The sequence below is a fragment of the Cynoglossus semilaevis genome, chromosome 9 (genome assembly GCF_000523025.1).
Source record: "Cynoglossus semilaevis isolate Cse_v1.0 chromosome 9, Cse_v1.0, whole genome shotgun sequence".
NCBI classification, from domain to species: domain Eukaryota; kingdom Metazoa; phylum Chordata; class Actinopteri; order Pleuronectiformes; family Cynoglossidae; genus Cynoglossus; species Cynoglossus semilaevis.
Window position 1 is genome coordinate 18177189 of NC_024315.1, and position 5976 is coordinate 18183164.

At 35.4% G+C, this 5976-nt stretch overlaps 1 long non-coding RNA gene across 4 annotated transcripts in view; it reads left to right on the plus strand.

The window, feature by feature from the left end:
• Positions 1-524: 524 nt before the first annotated feature.
• LOC112487498 (uncharacterized) overlaps positions 525-5976 on the plus strand; it is a 6773-nt gene continuing 1321 nt past the window's right edge. The window contains exons 1-3 of one of the 4 annotated variants that reach the window (XR_003050632.1): positions 527-752; positions 4227-4426; positions 4544-4748. This is a non-coding gene — a long non-coding RNA (uncharacterized LOC112487498). Of the gene's footprint in view, positions 753-4226; positions 4749-5976 lie in introns of all 4 variants that reach the window. The other 3 variants (XR_003050633.1, XR_003050630.1, XR_003050631.1) reach the window with 3 other exon arrangements.

Genomic DNA, 5976 nt, shown 5'->3' on the forward strand with positions numbered 1-5976 from the left:
AGTGGTTAAACAATTAGGCTTATAGGAAAGTTTGGAAGGTTGCCGGTTTGAATCCTAGCCCTGGCAGCGCTCAGTGTTTGGCAAGCACCAAGTTTCTCTGTTTTACCAGGACAAATGAGAGTAATTTCCCTTGAGGGAATTCATAGAGAGCTGAAAGATTTAGAGCATCTGCAGTATCAATGAGGAGAACAAAATGAAAATACAAGTGGATATTAGGCCCTGGAGGGAGGAAATCAATTTGTCAAAAATATGTTGACGTATTTATTTGGTTAAACATGGAATAATAATATCGTGAGTGAAACAGCGTAAGCTTTGAAAACATAGGCAGACCGCCTGAAAACAGCAGCTAAACCAACTGAAGGTCAGATCTGGAGACTAAACGTTTGTTGTGTTTGATTTTTTTTTTTTCTCACTTGTTTGAGCTGCAGAGAGTCTGGTGATGTTTTATCATGTGTGCAAAAAAAAATAAAAAATTAAACACCCAGCTACTGCTTGTTGTGCTACAGTAAGACAGTGTGCGTGGGTGTAGGGGAGGTGGGTGTGTGTGTGTGGGGGGGGGGTACACTGTGATCCACACTCACCCCAGTATTTGTGTGGGAAACTGAAAGTGTGTGTTTTTTTGTGGTTTGAAAAGCTGCAGTGTGTGTCCATACTGTGTCAGTCTGGTTCTGTCCAGGCCGCAGCTGCTCAGATCTGCTCTGGATCCTGGACTCTACAAGTGTGACAGCCCAAGGCCTGGAGCAGGACTCAAGGTAGGCCTAAAAAGAAAAAAGAGAAACTACTGAAGCAAGTATCAAAGCTGATGTTTTGCATGGCTTTATGTTTCTATTTTCATTCACTGCATTCACTCATTCATTCACTCGCCCACTCTCTTCATCTGCTCTCAGACAGACAGAGGCTGGAGGTGACCTGATGAATGAGCATCGAAAGTCACTTAATAACTTAAACAGCGACCATTACTTTTAAACGGAGGCTCGTGAACGCGTGCGGCGCGTGGAGACACGCACGCAAGAAAAACCCCCACATTTAATAAGTGGTCAGTAACCCATTAAAATTTCAACTTTTTATAAATTAGGATTTTAATTTTTTTTTCATGGAAACATATTTCAATTTTGTATAATTCAATTTTATATTTTATAAAATATAAAAATATTTGTATATATTTTTTATATTTATATATCTAACATCCGCATTTAGAATATTATAATTTTATTTTAAGGGTTTTTTTTAGATAGGATATGAATATGGCTAACATTCAAAATAATCATTTCGAAAAATAAACCTAATAATATATTAAAACAAATTCAATACATTTGTTTTTTTTTAATTAAAGCTATTTCGAAAGGAATATTTAAAAAAAAGAAAAAGAAAAGATATTTGAAGAGAAACCGTATTCAGGTATTTATTTAAATATTCTAATAACGAGAAAAATAAAATACTACACGGCAAAGCAAACGTTATAAAACATTTTATTTTTAAGCTCTACATTTATTTTATATGTATATTTACTTTATTCAAAATATACAGAAGATACAGGCGTCTATGGCAAGTACTGTACTAAGACATTGTATTATTATTTGTATTAGTATAAAAAGCAACACAACGTCTTGATATGATATGATATATGATTGGTTTGCGGTTGATAAATTACAAACAAACAACAAAACTTGTTTCCATGAGTCATTAATTAAAAACTGTAAATTAAATGAATTGTATTATATATATTTTTAAATTCAGTATAGCAGTTATCACGCTCTTGGTCGGTGTTTTTTTTTTTCGTTTTCATTTTATATAAATCTAAATGCGTCGTTCTATTGTCAAAGGTTTATTTCCGTCAATATAAAAATATGTTGATTTTTTTCTCTATTTTGATTTAAGGTTAACGACACAAACAGTGGAGTTAAGTTAAAAAAATACAATTCAAAATGGTTTATACAATTGGTTTTAAGTTAAAAAAAATATTATTATGATTGCCCACGTGACTAATATTTTCTGGGTTTTTTTGTTTGTTTTGTTTTGCCTTTGTAAGAATTGTGAAGGAAACGAATATAACAATACGGACGGAATAAACAGTACGACGTTTGAGCGTCAGTTCATTTGACCTTTTATGGCCACAAATGAGGAAGTGGATTTATTCTGATCCAGAATAATCCCGTTTTAAACTTTAAACTGAGATAGTAAGAGTAGTTCGATTAACCGAGGAGAAAAAAAACATACAGGGACAATTACACACACATACACGTCAATCAATAACAGTAATCTACATTTTACAGAAAGACAAATACACCATCCGTCCGTTCGTATGACTCACGTTTGAACAAATGTCAATTTTCATAGTTTTTACATTTTTAATCTCATGAAGAGACTGACGGTATCAAGAAAACCACAGCGAAATTAGTGAAAATCCAGGCCAGTGCTTCATTGATTACAGAACGTGTCGAATTTAGACAAAATGTGTGAGGAATAATCGATGCAAACACTAAAATAGACAGAATAATTTACCTTATCGTGTTTTTGAATGTTGTTCCCGTAAAGCAAACCAATCAATAAACAATTTAAAGACAAAAATAAAAACAGAAACTGTCATTAAGCCAAACACTACGGTGTTGTTATTCGACATAAAAAGGTTCCGCCATTTTAAAACTTCATATGGATTATTGCTAATTATACCTTTAAAATGGCGCATTTTTGTAGAATCAAAAAAATAACAGAATATTCATTATTTTTTATATTGTTTGTCCTTCTGTTGTGTTGTTTACAAGTAAGGGCTTCAAAATATAGACAGGGAATGCCCGCTAGCAAAATATTTTAAAAAATAAATAAAAAATACAATTAATATTTTTAAAATACCGCGAATGTGTTATATAGGCTAGTTTTCCCATGTATATTTTAATAATTACTGTTATAATGAAAACAGTACTTAAACATATTAATATATAACTTAACAAAATCACAATAATAATATTGTTATACAGTTTTTGAACGACAAAGGGTTGAAAAGGTTGAATCCAACTTTGGTCTTTTTTTTGTTTTATTACGTAAGAAGCGAATTTCCCGACACTGACTCTAGTTTGTTTTATTTTTTAAAAATAAATATGAAATATGTCTGTGTTTATCGTTTACTCATAACATGGTGATGGTGATGATGATGATGAAGATAATGACGGTGGCGGTGGCGCCTGTGATTAAAGAGAGTTAAGTAGCTGACCTGTGTGTGTGTTGTGTGTGTGTGTGTGTGTTACCTGCTGCGACTGATTGTAAAGATGATAAATGGTTCCCTCTATAGTCAAAGTCCATTACGAATGAGACATGGAAAATAAACATGCTGCCCATAGGCGCGCGAGCGGGGACCGCGCACTGCGTGGACGCGCATTACGTGCATGAGCGCGAAGGTCAGCTGTGACCAAAGTCAAGTTTGGAAGACTGTCTCTGAGGAAAATACAATTTTTTTATACAGTTTTTCCAACGGGTTTGAATAGAAGAATATCAGAACTTTGTTCAGCTTAACACAGGGATTTTTTTTTACAGATATAAAATTCCAAAATGATTTTCCACTTTGAGGACTATGATCTTCTGGGTTCTGTGCTATTCACTAGACATCTCCAGAGACAGTTGACCCACAGTCTGTATGTCTGTCTCCAGATTTTTAGCAGACTTCAGTCTGGACTTCGAGGTGTGTCTTCAGCAGAAGTCCATTGTTCTGTGGTCCAAACATGGGAAGGACTGCAGTAACTGACCTGTCCCAAACTGGAATACGGGGTGTTGTCACAATTTTTAAAAATACTTTTGTTGTTTGGTTCTACCCTGTGGAGGATTTTCATGAATTTCAAAATAAAACTCCAGTTATTTTCTGTGGAGATATTTTTTGAAGAAATGTAAATTCTTCTTTTCTATGAGGAATATTTTTGTTTTTACTCTAAACCTTTTATCAGTCATGAAAAAACTGACAAATTGAATTTAGAGTAGGTCTTATAGAACAACCTAAACTAAATCCAAATATAAAATTACAGTGACCAGTTGTCCAGAAAGCTAATAATTTATTTTTCACCTCAAGGGTAAAAACAAATAAACAAACAAACAAAAGAAACCCCAGTCAGCCGATATATACTGACATTATCGTGCCCAACTGTAAAATGTCCCACTTACTGGCGGACCACAGCTCCACGGCCTGCAGAAGCCTCTGTGGGTCCTTTGTTAAATTCTTGATTCCCACTAATTCTCTACAGGACACCCGGATTTGGCCAGTGAATCCCGTTCCTCCTGGCACATCCTCTCCGCACTTCCGTCAGACTGAATGGGAAGCGTGTGTGAACTGCCATCATCAGGTCTCCTCGCAGATGTTTCTGTAAGGCTCATAATAAAGTCTGGACTTTGTCGGCACGGGCCACTCAAGGACAGTCGGGAACCATAAAAGTCCTGAAGACACGTGAGTCTTGTTGCGTTCGATTACAAGCTCAGGTTTCCTGTGAAAACCTCACATGATTTAGGATTGGGGTTTATTTTTTTTATGCATTGTTGCCGTTGCTGATCCGCTCCCATCCAGGCGAGCCTTCGGGGGTTCTAGAAGCTCTGGAGGGTCTGTGGGACTCATTTAGCCTGATAGCATGCTACCAACCATGCAATATCTCCTTGCTGCACAACAAACAACCACACTGGTTTGACCTGAACTGAATTTTTCTACCTCTTCTCTCTTGAATACAGCAACACTGACCTACCTACTGTACCTACTACTCCTGGTTGTCCATGAGGTACTGTATGATCATTGGATTATTTCATACAACTATGAACTGAATTAATATGAAGTATGGGTTATGAAGTATGAGTCCATGATTAACCTTGATTACCTTACATGTAAAGTATGGGTTATGAAGTATGAGTCCATACCTAGTTGATTAACCTTGATTACCTTACAGTGTTTAAACATAGTGGTAGTTACTGATGAACAATGATTAGCACAGAGGTCCACTACCTGAAGACCAACTGGGTTTGGATCAAGTGAGAATTCTTCCAACTCACAGTCTTTCAGGTCATGCTATCATTGCTAATGTGGACATTGAAGCGCTTACTGCCTCCTTACTTTGATAGCCAGGTGGTAAGAGTAAAGTAGAAGTGTTCTTTTCGTTTTTGTGGACAATATTCAACGTCCAAAATCTCTGCTATTAAACTAATAGCCCTAGCTTTTGTCACAAATGTCCTATAATCTGCCCATTTCACAACAACATTTTTATAACAATAATAAAACATTCTATTATGTTCATGGACAACAATGAAATAATTTATTTTCACTGGAGCAACTGATAACTAACAAATTTTCTAATATAATGAAATTACTTTTTTTAACGTAAATATTATTGAATTTTCTATGTTCTCCTGAACCGACCATGAATCTAAATTAGTCCAATTTTATGAAACAACAAGTAACAACATTTTTCATACAGTCACTCTATCAATGACGCTGCACTTTAACTTTGGAAATAGTGTTTCCTGGGTTTGGCCAATAATTTGTGTACAAATAAAACTTATGAAACGAATAAAAATTACATTTTGAATAAACATATAAATTAATTAACATCAGCATGCATTTCCTTCACTCACTACGACACAGGTCCGCTTAGCATTAGCCACTTAGCATACGCGTCACACTGTCGCTTAACGTCTACCCTCTCTCGATAACCGGTTACTTTTGCTCGTATGTACAGTGCCAATTACTTAGTCACATATTCAACTCATTACATATAGTATGTACTGATTGAGTGTATATTCACTGACCTGTGGTAAGAATAAAGGAGATACACGTTTTGCCGGTGTTATCATCACCGCAGCATGATTCCTTCGCGCTGTAAATCCTATTCTACAACAAACACGAAGCGCCACCTAGTGGTCCAGCATGTCATAGCAATGTGGTGAAGTGAGCATAAACGAATGATTAAATTGATAAAAAAACTTGAATTATATATATATATATATATATATATA